The sequence below is a fragment of the Odontesthes bonariensis genome, chromosome 8, assembly GCF_027942865.1.
Source record: "Odontesthes bonariensis isolate fOdoBon6 chromosome 8, fOdoBon6.hap1, whole genome shotgun sequence".
Classification (NCBI taxonomy): Eukaryota; Metazoa; Chordata; class Actinopteri; order Atheriniformes; family Atherinopsidae; genus Odontesthes; species Odontesthes bonariensis.
Window position 1 is genome coordinate 23,148,118 of NC_134513.1, and position 15,174 is coordinate 23,163,291.

The 15,174-nt window shown below is 43.1% G+C and overlaps 4 non-coding genes across 4 annotated transcripts; 1 reads left to right on the top strand and 3 right to left on the bottom strand.

Moving 5' to 3' along the window:
* Window positions 1–90: 90 nt before the first annotated feature.
* trnak-cuu (transfer RNA lysine (anticodon CUU)) lies at window positions 91–163 on the top strand. The gene has a single exon. It is a non-coding gene; the product is annotated as a tRNA-Lys (tRNA).
* Window positions 164–3,747: 3,584 nt separating this feature from the next.
* trnam-cau (transfer RNA methionine (anticodon CAU)) lies at window positions 3,748–3,820 on the bottom strand. The gene has a single exon. It is a non-coding gene; the product is annotated as a tRNA-Met (tRNA).
* Window positions 3,821–4,371: 551 nt separating this feature from the next.
* trnam-cau (transfer RNA methionine (anticodon CAU)) lies at window positions 4,372–4,444 on the bottom strand. The gene has a single exon. It is a non-coding gene; the product is annotated as a tRNA-Met (tRNA).
* Window positions 4,445–5,015: 571 nt separating this feature from the next.
* On the bottom strand, window positions 5,016–5,088 carry trnam-cau (transfer RNA methionine (anticodon CAU)). Its single transcript has one exon. It is a non-coding gene; the product is annotated as a tRNA-Met (tRNA).
* Window positions 5,089–15,174: the final 10,086 nt, after the last annotated feature.

Here is a 15,174-nt window from a genome sequence, read left to right on the forward strand (position 1 = left end):
CCCATGTCATTCGAAATCTCTGAAAGTTGACTTTGGCTTGTTTAATCTCTTCTTTTTTTTTCGGAAGGCATGTTTTATAACATGTGGATAGCCCGGCTAGCTCAGTCGGTAGAGCATGAGACTCTTAATCTCAGGGTCGTGGCTTCGAGCCCCATGTTGGACGTAGCAGTTTTAATAATCAACATCTGTTTGATCCAGTACTTAAAGTCAAAGTTCAACTCTGTTACCACCATCACAGCGTTCTCAGTGGTGCCTCTTTGAATGATCACAAACCTCCTGAAATGCACAATATGAATAAAAAACATTCTTTTGCTGCCTTTGTGTACCTCAAGTACTCTGGAAAAGATTTCTCTTCAGAACTGCTTTGACTCTGTAGTAGCCAATTTCCTGACAATACCAGTTAGGTCACTGTCCATGAGCTTTACTGGCCACAACCCTGGATCATTTGAAAGTAGATCCTCACTTTCAGACTGGCAAATGTCCATTAACCCTGCCCCCTCCTGCTCTTGCTCCTTGCTCTGTGCTGCGCTGTCATCTGCACTGCTGGCACTGGCCCTGTTGTCGTCACCATGGCCTGATGAGGGGCTTGGTTCTGTATCATGGATTCAAATGGAGTTTAGTTAAAGCATGCAGGTTAGTGATGCATGGATGTTAATGCATAGAAAAGTTAAATGCATGCAAGTTACAGTTATGCATGCAATCAAATTGACTCCATACTTAGCTGTAAAAATGTAACCCTTAAAAGAAGGGAAACATCTTATTGTGAATCATTTTTAAAGTGACATGGTACTCTTTGCTACTTTCTCACCATCTTCACTGCTGGTCATCCTCCTGTCCTCCTGCACTTCAGCAGTGGTGGTGTCACTGGCCGCTGCAACATTGCCTGATGTGGAGCCTGGCTCTGTATCAGTGATGAATGCAAGATAAGTTAATACAGGAAAAGGTTAAAGCATGCAGGTTTCAGTTATACATCCAAGTTAGATGTATATTGATATGTTAGCCTACCATTCGCTAACATCTAGTGTTTGAAAGCTCAAAGTCAGTGAGTGAACTTACCTTTCTTTGAGAAAAACTGAGTGACCCGTTGCCTGCCTCTACTGGCCCTCTCGTCTTTCTCCCGTCTTTCCTTCCGCTTCTGATAACCCGACTTCATTCTAGATTATTTCAGTCAGCTCACCGTCCATCATGTGTTTCAGACAGCCGCTCCAGTCCGTACACCTGCCTGCATTTCGGATGCGTTCAACTACAATTCGATCAGAACTGGACCACACCATTTTGCAAGAGGGGGAGGGCCGAGTAAATGTCAATATGCCAAAGAACTAAAGAAAAGTTATTGAAATCGAAACTGTGTTTATTTAGTTTATTTTCCATTAAAAATGTTGTAATTCATTAGAAAATTCTAAGAATGGGCAACAATATTAATGTTATATTATCACTACCTCCGAGGGCCCCCCAGGCCGCTGGGCCCTTAGAAACGTTACCACCTTTCCCCGCCTGGCGGCGCCCCTGGTGATGCCCGCCTCCACCAGGCTGTGCACCTGCTCCACCTTCACTAAAAATAAAACCACCGCACTGTTCATGCGGGCAGCGGACTTTACCGAACCTTGCCCGATCACCTGCCCCAAGGCCAGCGCCACTTCCTCCACGCTGCACGGAGAGCCGGCACCGACTCTGATGCCGTGCTTCCGGGACAGCATGGAGAAGCCGCCAGACGCCATTGCGGCCGTGAAGCGCACCAAACAAATGCGAAAAAAACCTTGAAATTAACCTCACAAGACTACACAAAGTACACAGAACTAACACAACTAATGAAACATTTAACAGAGAAAACAAGGATAGCGAATAAAGGGTAGAAAAACCACCTTTACACTTAGCCTTTTCTCTCAGCTCTTCCACTCACACTCCTCTCACCAGCAGAAGAAGAAGAAGAAGAAAAGGAGGAGTGAGGATGCGCAGTGGTGGAATAGGGGGAAGAGGCCGAGGAGCACGAAGACACCGTGCTGTCCCAGATGAAATTCGGGCCATAATTATAGATCATGTCATCATTCATAGCCACATAATTTTGCTTGTTTTTTGTTTGTGTTTATATTACAGTATATGTGTGCTATGTATATTTTTCTTTTCCTTCTACAATACTATACTGTATGGAAGTTACGTACTTCACAGTATTTGTGTGAATAAAAATGGTTGGTATGAGTGTATTGTGTGTGCTTTGAGGCTACTCTTACTGTGAAACGTTTTTCCTTCAGTTTTATACACTATTGTATTCTGTTAGGTAGTCCTATGCCATAGTGACAAAACATCTAAACATTTTGACTTGTAGTGCTCACACAATGCCAAAAGGACAATGCATTTTGGGGGCACTGACTATTTGAATGAGAAAGAAACTTCATTTTGACACATGGCTGAACTGTTTAGAGGGAGGTATGAGCTTTTGCTGGTGAACCATGGTGTTTTGCTGAACCATTCAGTTTAGTTTTGCAAAAAGTACTAAAGATTGTTGAAAACGTTCGGTCTGTTTCAAGAAATGAGCCTAGGCAACTGAGAAAGATCTTTGCAATTTGGGTGGCACTGACTCTTTTCATGGGAAAGAAATCAGGTCTGAAGCATGGGTGAACAGTTTTGGGAGAGATATGTGCTTTTGCAGGTTAGCTATGGTGTTGTGCTGAACTATAAGAGTGTTATGCCAAATGATCTTAGAGTTTTGAGAATGTAATTTCTGTTTCAAGAAATGAGCCAAACCAATAGAGAAAAACTGTAATACGACGTTTGTTTGAATGGAAGGATATATAAGAAACAATATAACTTGATACTTACTGTAAGATTGTTTTTTTAAGTCGGCAGAGACAACGGCTCGATGAAAAATCCCTCTTCTGTAACGGCTAACTTTTATAATCCTCTAACCTAACGAAAACAAAATCTTTAATTTGTTTTTTTGTTGGTTTTGTTGGAGGAGGGGGAGCGGGAGGGGAGGGAGGTTAACTCCAAGTTAGGGCTTCACCTTGGCCGAGTTCCATTGTGAGCTCGGGCGTTGTAGGCTCGGTTCATTGCGAGTCGGTGCGACATTGGCTAAACCGTTCAATGTGAGAATGGAGAAGTGCGAAGCCTATTGGAGGTGAGATTTAGACTAACGTGAGCAAGGTAGCGCCAACGAGGCTTAAAAATCATAAACATGCATGTATTGTCAGCCTAGGCTCACTTTCTCACACCCATTCATTGGTCCTACAGACTTTGCAAAAGGTATGTGATAGCCACTTGCCCAGCTCACATGGATTGCATGGCAATCAAATAAGTGGATGGTAGGAAATAAGATCTTCTAACCTATGGGGGGAGAGAACGGCAAAGCCGAAGAAAAATGTGTCCCATGTCAGTCTATGTCAAGAGAAGGAGAGTCTGCAAAGGTGCTTTTGTCACACAGCGTATTCTATTATGTTAGCGTGATGAACTTCCTATCCTTTGTCATGGGTCTTGGCCAGGGTGCAACTTGCTTTTCTGAAAGAGACATGGTTCGAATCCCCATAACTTGGGTTTGACACAAGGCGACAAAGATCTGATTGCAATGCTTTAAAAAAAAAAAAGAGATGGTTCGAAACCCCATAAGTTGCGTTTGACACCTTCCACACTTTGGAGTGACTGAGCTTCCGAGTGGGCTTTCTGCAGCTCCAACAGAGAATAATCGGAGACACCTGTGCCCAGCAAGTTTCCAGCTGTAACTGAGGTGAAGTGCTATAAACACATCAAAACACCTGCCCCGTGTGAGGATCAAACTCACGACCTTCAGATTATGAGACTGACGCGCTGCCTACTGCGCCAACGAGGCTTGCAAAACAGAAATATGCATGTATTGTCAGCCTAGGCTCACTTTCCCACACCCATTCATTGGTCCTGCAGACTTTGCTAAAGGTATGTGATGCCCACTTGCCCAGCTCACATGGATTGCATGGCAATCAAATAAGTGGATGGTAGGAAATAAGATATTCTAATCTGCAGCCACCTGTGACATCTATGGGGGGCGAGAACGGGAAAACCGAAGAAAAATGTGTCTGACATGACAAGTTTAAGTAGATAATAAAGGAAGGAGAAACTGAAAGGCGACAGAGATCTGATTGCAAGTAATCTCTAAATGAGCGATGGTTCGAATCCCCATAACTTGGGTTTGACACAAGGCGACAAAGATCTGATTGCAATGCTTTTAAAAAAAAGAGATGGTTCGAAACCCCATAAGTTGTGTTTGACACCTTCCACACTTTGGAGTGACTGAGCTTCCGAGTGGGCTTTCTGCAGCTCCAACAGAGAGCAATCGGAGCCACCTGTGCCCAGCAAGTTTCCAGCTGTTACTGAGGTGAAGTGCTATAAACACATCAAAACACCTGCCCCGTGTGAGGGTCGAACTCACGACCTTCAGATTATGAGACTGACGCGCTGCCTACTGCGCCAACGAGGCCTGCAAAACACAAATATGCATGTATAGTCAGACTAGGCTCACTTTCCCACACCCATTCATTGGTCCTGCAGACTTTGCTAAAATATGTGATGACATGGCTTGTTGAGCACGTAGCTACTTGTTCAAAAGACCTGTTGTCTGGACTAGAGGTTAAACAATCAACTCACAAGTTTCTTTATCTGGCTTTCATTCTCATTTTGAAAGTTTATGGAAAGTTGCAAAAGAGGTAGTTTCACGTGGGATAAACTTGACTGAATTGTCCCATGTCAGTCTATGTCAAGAGAAGGAGAGTCTGCAAAGGTGCTTTTGTCACACAGTGTATTCTATTATGTCAGCGTGATGAACTTCCTATCCTTTGTCATGGGTCTTGGCCAGGGTGCAACTTGCTTTTCTAAAAGAGAGATGGTTCGAATGCCCATAAGTTGTGTTTGACACCTTCCACACTTTGTAGTGAGTGAGCTTCCGAGTGGGCTTTCTGCAGCTCCAACAGAGAATAATCGGAGCCACTTGTGCCCAGCAAGTTTCGAGCTGTAACTGAGGTGAAGTGCTATAAACACCACATCAAAACAACTACCCCGTGTGAGGGTTGAACTCTCAACCTTCAGATTATGAGACTGACGCGCTGCCTACTGCGCCAACGGGGCCTGCGAAACAGAAATATGCATGTATTGTCAGCCTAGGCTCACTTTCACACACCCATTCATTGGTCCTGCAGACTTTGCTAAAGGTATGTGATGCCCACTTGCCCAGCTCACATGGATTGCATGGCAATCAAATAAGTGGATGGGAGGAAATAAGATCTTCTAATCTGCAGCCCCCTGTGACATCTATGGGGGGCGAGAACGGCTAAACCGAAGAAAAATGTGTCTGACATGACAAGTTTAAGTAGATAATAAAGGAAGGAGAAACTGAAAGACGACAAATATCTGATTGCAAGGCATCTCTAACGCTAGTCGTCCATTGTTCCGTCACGTCAACTTAACTCGCCGGATTGGATGCCTAGTGTCACCGTGTTGCTACTACAGTGGGCGTGTATACGAAGTTGTAGATAGAACATACGGTAGAACGGCTCCGGGGTAAAGTAAATAACTTGTGATTTTAATCAACCACAGTTTCGGAGTTTCGGAGGGAAATTAATGTGTATAAATCGTCAGCAATGGAACATTATTTCATATTGCACCATGGATGTGGATCTGCGAGCGAGGAGAGCTGCTATTGTGCTGCTGATGCGACACAGGAGATCTCCTTCTCGCTGCATCACCTGTCCCTGCACCTTTTCTCTGATTTGAAAATGAAACATGAACAAGACATGTTGTGAAAACATGGCCATGGGTGTGATTTGGTTCTTTTGTTGAAATGAATGCCTACCACAATTATTGATAACGTTAAATCCACTACTCCACCTCTGCCCATGAAAGAATTTGATGCACTGGATTGAACCTCTATTCCTTGATGGTCATTACTTTACTGCAAAAGTGGAGATGCTCACAATTGCCTGATGTTTTAGGTGTGTTTATTTGCCTACAATAGTTTTAGCACAGCCATTCTGGCCACTGCTGCTGTTCATTTTGCCCACAATAGCAATGACATGAGCAATACCCGAAATGTTCAGTGGTGAATAAACAAAGGGAAAAAAAAATACATGATCTACTGTCATTGGGTAACGCACTACGTCTGCCGTGGCAAATTTGCATAAACTTCGAGCGAGCCCAACTTTTTGTCGTGCCGCAGGTCTCCAGCTCGCCGTGTCAGAATCCCAGCATGCTTTGCGAGCACGGCGACAACGATCGGCCGGATTTCATTGAAAATTAACTGAATGCGTTGGATACGGCTTGCGTTGAGGGAACAATGGACGACTAGCGTAAGAGAGCGATGGTATTGACCACTACATCTTTTGATTTGCTACCCAACCTATAGCTCACCGGTAGATTTATTGGTGCACACACTCGCCCCTGGGTGGGCTCGAACCACCAACCTTTCAGTTAACAGCCGAACCCTCTGGCCGATTGCGCCACAGAGACTTGCTGTAGCTGTCTGTGGGCGTGGTCTTGATCATTACCACCTCTCACCCCCTCATCAGAGTGTGTGTTCGATTTCTTTATGTTTGTCATAAGGTTGATATCTGCTGAGTAGGTAACAAGTAAAGTAGCACACAACAAGTAGTCAATAACTTCCTGCTCTGACTTGTTAAAGAAAGAGGTTTGATGTTAAATTTTTTCCCAGGTTCCCTCATTAGGTCTCTCAGGCTTTTTGAATTTTTTTTGTTTTGTGTGTGACTTTCATAGCAATATGACAAAAAGGTTCTTTTTTAACTTTGCTTGTGCAATTTTGACAAAAGACAGAGGAGCCTCCAGGTTGAGTCATCCATTACACTGCACTTAAAGGGGAACTCCGGGGCATTTGAAGCGCAATCGCATTATTAGAGGTTGTCAAATACTGATAGTAGGACACAGACAGGTGCAAATCGGCGTTCCCTGTGCGGAGATTGCGCTGTTTGCGCAGCCTGTCATGTGAGGCTAATACGTGGTGGCTAAGGGGTAAGTGCTAACCCTTCCACATAAAACAACAATTTGCACACTGCAGAAACGTCACACCACTGTATAAACCATCCGACAATAAAGTCACAAGCCTTACCATCAAAACCATATGCATGGTTCTCACATTACTGGCATGGGGACGTTACAAAACAACTTTATAAACAGCATGTCACTTACCTGTTGTTTGTATGCTCACGCATGTGAAAGCCCAAAAGAGTCAATGGACGATACTCCCAAATACAAAGCAATTATCTTCTCTAGAAAAACTGCGTTCAAGCATTTAAAACGTTACAACAATACATGCCCAGTAATGTTGTTGTCACCCTTGGAAAAATATTTTGCCAAGGAGCGTGTATAATGCGTAAGGAAAGATTTTTTTATATTTATATTAATTATATATACATTTATAAATTCGTTCATATTTATATACATTTTTTTACCCAAAATTTCCCCCATGCCAGATCGCCAAATGCTCCAAGTCCGCGGACAAAAACATTTTGTCCGACAATAGACCATGAAATTTCTCTTTTTCCGTATCATTCGTGGATGCTCATGTCATTTAATGACAAATAGCATTTGTCTTTGCTGCTCAAAATGTTATTAAGCAACATGTTACACATCAAAGTATCAGAAAAACTTGATCATTCTTTTAGTTTTTAAAAGCCACAATGGTCCTAGAGCTGCTGGAAGGAGTTAAGCGAGCCCTTCTCTAAAGAGAAGTAGTAAATCTGCTGGCTGTAAAGTGTTATTTCTAATCAAGTGGTGCGCATAGGATGACTCCTTACAAACCAACGTCCTATTGAATTTGTGACAGGGCTTGATTAAATTCTATTCTTGTCATGTCATTGGAAAACAACATTATAAATGTCTTTGGTTTACGCTACTAACAGTGCAAAACCCTGGTTTCCTCATTCCTTGACCAGGAATCGAACCCGGGCCACAGTGGTGAGAGCGCCAAATCCTAGCCACTAGACCATCAGGGACCCGAAAGCAGTGCACACGGTACAGGTTGCAACACTGTGGTGAACTCTTCCTAACTGGCAAATTAATTGCCATAGTGCATTGTACTGAAGTTGTGAACATTTTAGCCTTAGATGAAAGCAGTTGTGCGCATCAGGAGAATGAATCCAAGCAAGCACAAGTTTCACACTTTAGACTTCTCTCTTATTTGTAGAGTGCAAAATAAGTTTTCCAGGAGAAGAGTCTTTTTCTTATCTTCTTAGTTTTATTTATTATTAAACTTCACAATTTCAAAATGCGCGGGGAATGGCTACGGGAACAATGGCAAAAAACAAGTCTCTGATGTGTGCGCGCTACCGCGCTGCGCGTCCACGGCTTCTTTATCTGGGGAATCCCAATTGGGCCACGCCCACTTCAGCAGGTAGGTCCGTATTTGGACATGTGCGTCATACGGGAGAATAAATCAAACTGGAATGAGAACAGCATTAGTGACATGTAATTGGACACAACATACTCCGGCCCGATGAACTTGCTGAAAGTCAATGTTCAGCCACTTCTAGAGGGAAAAGCAATTGTACAGGTCTTCTAATCACAATTCCCGAAGGTATCCGAATAGCACATGATCTTATTTTTCCGTCTCTTCCCCTGAATGTCTCCTCAATCCGTCCCATTTTCCACATGTGCTTGGGTTGAATAGAATCATGGATTAGTACAACATCTCCACTTTTAAATTGTATAGATGGATTTACTGCAGTACTCACATGGTGTGCAGAACGAAGTTCCATCAAATACTCCTTTTTCCATCGATTCCAAAATTGAATGCTCAATCTCTGTCGGTACCGAAGTCTTTTGTTGAGTTGCGTTGCTGTCGTGTTTCTTAAACTGGAATCGCTTAGGGGATAGGAAGGAATGGTAGTAATCCTCTGTCCAGTTAGAAAGTGAGCAGGTGTGAGGGGCGAAGGTTCACTGATATCCGTGTGCAGGTAAGAGAGAGGGCGAGAGTTAATCACAGCCTCAACTTCACATATCAGTGTTTGGAGTTCCTCGAATTGAAGATAAGACCTCCCCAATACTTTTCGTAGACAAGTTTTAACGGATCTCACTAAACGCTCCCACATGCCACCCCACCAAGCGGCTCGCTCGACGATGTATTTCCAAGTGATTCTCTTGTCAGTAAACAATTCCTGTAATTTTTTGTCTTTCATCATTGTCCACATTAGTTTCAAGTCCTTTTCAGCCCTTTTAAAGGTTTTGGCATTGTCAGAATAAATTACACTACAAATGCCGCGTCTGGCAATAAACCTCTTAAAGGCAAGCATGAATGTATCAGTAGTCAAATCGGAAACAAGTTCTAAATGTACCGCTCGAGTTACAGCGCATGTGAATAAAGCAATATATGCTTTTTTGTTATCTGGTTTCACATAAACTGGACCTGCAAAGTCCACGCCAGTAATTTCAAATGCTGGGGCCTCATTGATGCGTTCTTTTGGTAACGGTGCACTGACCTGTTCTCCTGGTTTTACTCGTGCGCGTCTGCAGATCAAACAGCTCGTGACGCAGCTCTTGGTCATCTGTCGGGATTTCAGTATCCAATACGTTTCTCTCAGTTGGTTCAGTGTTGCTTGTAAACTTGAATGCATCACGTCTTCATGTGCCTTAATGATCAACAGTTCTGAAAACTTGTTGTTACTTGGCAGTATGTATGGATGTTTCTGATTGAAAGACCAGGTTGTTTCCTGTAATCTTCCTCCCACACGCAGAATTCCACATTCATCCAGAAATGGTTTCAACGAGATGATTTTTGAATGTCTGTCCATTTCCGTATTTTTCAACAGGCTGGCGATTTCCTGTGTGAAGTTGTCACTTTGAGTTTGTTTGATCCAGTACTGTTCTGCTCGTTGAATCTCCTCCGTGCGTAATGGTCCATTTCGTTTGTTTTGTGCCCGTGCGTTATGTACAAAGCGTTGTATCCATGCAGTGATCCTCAAAACTCTATTGAGTCTGCTATACTTATTTAAACCGAACAGCAGTGTCACTTTACAATCTGGGTCAATCTTTTTGTCATTTTTTATGTTATGCACGACATACTCCATCACTTTATTTTCATTTGTCACCTGTGATTGGGATTCCTGTTCATGTGTGCAGTCTTTCAGCCACTCCGGCCCGTGCCACCAGAGCGCATCCTCTTGGAGCGCTTTTGCGCTCATTCCACGCGTTCCGTGGTCAGCTCGATTCTCCTTTCTGACGCAGTGTTTCCAGTTTTCCGGTGATGTCAGACTTTGAATTTCACTGACTCGATTCTCCACAAATGGCTTCCACTGTTTGGAGCTACTCTGTATCCAATGGTATGTTATCATTGAGTCTGTCCAGTAATGAATTTCATTGTCACTCACGTTCAGGTTGTTTGATATGAATTTTCCAAGTCTAGCTCCAATGAGTGCTGCCATTAAAGCGGAACTCCGGGGCATTTGAAGCGTGTTTCCATTGCTAGAGGTTGTCAAATACTGCCAGTAGGACACAGAGAGGTGCGTATCTGCGCTCCCTGTGTGGAGATCGCTCTGTCCGCACACCCTGTCATGCGAGGCTAATACGTGGTGGCTAAGGGGCAAGCGCTAACCCTTCCACGTAAAACAACAACTTGCACACTGCAGAAACGTCACACCACTTTATAACCCATCCGACAATAAAGTCACAAGCCTTACCATCAAAACCATATGCATGGTTCTCACATTACTGGCATGGGGACGTTACAAAACAACTTTATAAACAGCATATAACTCACCGGCTGGTTGTAGGCTCGCGCATGTGAAAGCCCAAAAGAGTCGATGGAGAATAATCCCATATACAAAACAATTATATTCTCTAGAAAAACTGCGTTCAAGTATTTAAAACGTTACAACAATACATGCCCAGTAATATTGTTGTAATGTTTTAAATACTTGAACGCAGTTTTTCTAGAGAATATAATTGTTTTGTATATGGGAGTATCGTCCATCGACTCTTTTGGGCTTTCACATGCGCGAGCCTACAACCAGCCGGTGAGTTACATGCTGTTTATAAAGTTGTTTTGTAACGTCCCCATGCCAGTAATGTGAGAACCATGCATATGGTTTTGATGGTAAGGCTTGTGACTTTATTGTCGGATGGTTTATAAAGTGGTGTGACGTTTCTGCAGTGTGCAAGTTGTTGTTTTACGTGGAAGGGTTAGCACTTACCCCTTAGCCACCACGTATTAGCCTCGCATGACAGGGTGTGCGGACAGAGCGATCTCCACACAGGGAGCGCAGATCTGGACCTCTCTGTGTCCTACTAGCAGTATTTGACAACCTCTAGCAATGGAAACACGCTTCAAATGCCCCGGAGTTCCCCTTTAACTCCAGCCTGGGAATTGTCATTTTCTTTAGTGGAGCAACTTTTGTTTTGGAAGCGATTAAGCTGGTTGTGCACTCTCCGTGTTGTTTTACGCATCGCAAGTAAGCTGCAGCACAGTAGGCCTTTTCACTTGCATCTGTGAATACATGAACTTCACACTGAACTGATTTGTTTTCACGCATTTCATCGGCTTTGTCATCACTGTCGTAACGACGTGGTACAGTTATTCTTTTCAAATGAGGAATTTCTACGCACCATTGATGCCAGATTTGCGTGATACCGAAGGGAAGCTCTTCATCCCATGATATTCCTCTCTCCCACATTTCCTGAAAAAGGCATTTGACTCGAATGGTAAATGGTGACAAAAATCCAACAGGATCAAAGATTCGTGCAGCTGCCAGTAGCACCCCTCGCTTCGTGTCTTTTTTGTTCTGCAAGAATTCAATCAGTTCGTTAGTTTCAAACCTGAATTCGTCGGTATCTCTGTTCCATGTTAGTCCAAGTACTTTGAGTGGGTTTGGGCCTTTGATTTCGACCGTTTCCTCGTCATTTCGTTGTTTCCATTCGTTTCTTAATTCAGATGAATTTGTATTCCATTTACATAATTTCATGTTTGCGCTTGACATTATTTCTTTGGCTGTCTGAGACAATTTGAGTGTCTTTTCCATATTATCCGCTCCAGTAATTAGGTCATCTACATACATGCATTGATCCAGCATTTTGATTTCCTCAGGGTATTTCTTTTCGTATTTCGTCAGATGGTGTCTAATAGTTGCGGCTAACAGAAAGGGGCTTGATGACGCACCAAATGGCACGCGTTTCATTCTCATTGTCACCAACTTGGGCTCTGTATAGGGAGTAGGTTTCTCTCTGAACCAAAGGAATCTGAGCACATCGCGGTCAGGCCAATTTGTAGGAAGGCTTTCGTTATGTCCGCCATCATGGCAACTCTGTGCTTCCTGAATTTAATCAGGACACTGAGTAAATCTGGGTTCAGATTTGGTCCCGTAAGGAGACATTCATTAAGCGAGAGACTGTCTTTCTCATGAGATGACGCGTCAAACACAATGCGCAACTTTGTCGTGGTCCTGTTTTCTTTAATTACTGGATGATGTGGCAAATAGTAAACTGGATTTTCTGTTTCTACATTTGGCACCTCTTCGACTATTCCCTCAGCCGAATATTCTTGAATTACTTCATCATATTGCTCGTACAAGTCATCATTGTTATAGAAACGTTTTTTAAGGCCTTTCAAACGATTTCTAGCAATGCAATCATTATTTTCGAAATGATTTTTTTCATTACGCCAAGGTAAACTGACTTCATATCTACCTTCTTGTTGTTTCACAGACTGTTCGAACTTCCACAGTGCGTCGGTCTCTGGGTTCTGTTTGATGTCCGTAATTCCCAACGATTCTGTTTCCCAGAAACTGCGTAGTTGGTCACTCAGCGCTTGTCCCTCATCAACGCTGAGATGTAGTGTGTTCACGTCCAAGGGAGGAACTTTGATTTTGACATTGGTGGGGACACAAAAGTGCTCCACGACAGTTTTTTTTTTTTTTTTGCATTACCAATCATAAGTTATTGGCATGCAGATGCTGTTAATGAGCCATCCTAATGTTTAGGGAGTTGGTCTTTAAATCACAGGGTTGCAAGCTCAAATCCCACGATTAGGCTACCTCTGTTTACACCTGGAGTGACCTTGAGCAAAACAACTAACCCAACATTGCTCCAGAGACTGTAACCAATAATGTGTTCTTATAAGTCGCTTTGGATAAAAAAAAGTCAGCCAAGTGTTATGCAATGTAACTCATATAATGCAGGGTATCTGCACATTTTTTAATCAACACATTTAATGACTTTTAAGACCTTTTTAAGGCCTCTAAGAATAAAAATTAATACCATTACCACGGCAAAAATATATATGAAAACTACACTCTAGGCTGTTCGGTGTTGAAAAAAAGTCCAGTGTAAAATGTGTGCTTCAGTGACACTGAATCAGTGTGTCAACATGATCGCATAAGATTTGAACGCACAAGGGAACACCACACACTACAGCACAATCGTGCCCGATTGTCACACCTCTGCGAAGAAGCGTCGTTTTCGCTGCCATTTGTCTGTCTGTTTGTCTGAGGCTCTGAGCAAAATAAATCCATAATTGAACCTAATTTTCGAGTTATGTCTACTGTGCTTTTACAGCTAGCAAAACGATTTTACTACCTAAGTTAACTTAAACCAGAACTTTGGACAACTCACGTGAAGCACAGACTGGTTTATGCAATAGTCAGCTGTCCATATATGGACCCCCCCCCCCCCGTTTGTGACATGCTGCGTCGGAGAGCTGCGACCTTCTTTTTTAGCCAATTTCATATCGGACCACTTCTTCCTGATCTTACTGGAGAAAGATTTAATTTAATCTGGAGTTTATCACATTTTATTGACCATCACAGTAGGGGAAAATACATAACTTGTCCGGTCTGCGATTTACATCGCCAACAGCGTTGACAGCCGTCCCAACAGCGTTTCTCTGCCGCCTTTCGTCTATCCATGTCGCAAATTCTAGAGGTGCGGCCTCTCAACCCCCTTTTGTAGAAGGTGTGGTTAGGATCATTACGATGGATTTCAGCCACCGGATTTATCAACAGCCGCTCGGTTTTACGATGGGATTGGTGTGGTACGCATGTTCTGTAAATCTCACTTGAGTCTCTGCGTACGACGAGTTCTCCGCTCATATCAACGATGCTTTCTACGACGGCTTGATAAATGAGGGCCAATGTGTCTGGGCCCAAGACATACAAAACACCTGCCTAATCGTTTCAATTTATCTCTTCTGACATCCACTGTGGATTCATTACAGTCAGAAGATCTGTGGTCAGGCTTGCCACAAAACAAACCGTCACTATCATTCAGACTAGTGTAGAATGCTGCGGCTGACGAGGCCATATTTCCTAAGTTGGGCTTCTTTGTTCTCCGCTCTGACGTACTGCCTGTATTCCTCCAATCATTCTGAGACACGTCCTTCATCTGAGTGAGATTCACTGTTCTTTCTCAACTCTCCACTTCCAATTTCAGAAATTCCATCAGTTCTTTTGCTTTTAGAACATTGTCCGCTTCAGATCTGGTAAATTCCAGCACAATTTCTTCTGGGATTATTTTTAACAAGATTGGACATAGTAAACTGCCATAAGTGTCGGATGCCACGCCAAGTGTGTCAAGGCTTCGCACCTGTATCTCACAGTCATCATATAGTTTGCGCAAAGCGATTACATCATTGGCTCGTTTTACGGGAGTCATATTTAGCAATTTATTCATGTGGGCATTAATTACTAAATCTTTACAACCAAATCGTTTTTTAAGCAGATCAATGGCAGTGTCATAATTCGCATCAGACAAAGCGAGGCCTGCTACTCCCCTCGCTGCGGTGCCAGACAAAAAGGATTTTAAATAACTAAATTTGTCAGTCTTGCTCAAATGTTCTGTTGTATGAATTGTTGTTTCGTACTGACTCCAAAAGCTTTGCCACTCACAAATCTCCCCAAAAAACTTCTGCATGACTAATTTTGGAAGTTTGACCGTGTTCACTCTTGGCCTATTTGCAGTTTCAGCCCCATTTGCATTTCGCTGTGCATTTTGCCTGTACTGTATACTTTCCTCTTCAGCGCGTAAGGCGCGGTTCAATCCTGTTTTACGCACACTAATTGCCTCCATATACTCCATTGCCGTAGCCATTTCTTGTACCAGATCATCTTCTCTTGCTTCGGCTTCGACATCTTTGTCACAATCTTTTAGGAGTTGTTCTTTATCCCTCACCTGTTCGAGCAGTTCTTCCAATCTTCCAAAGTCCAATTCTTCTTCTCTCAA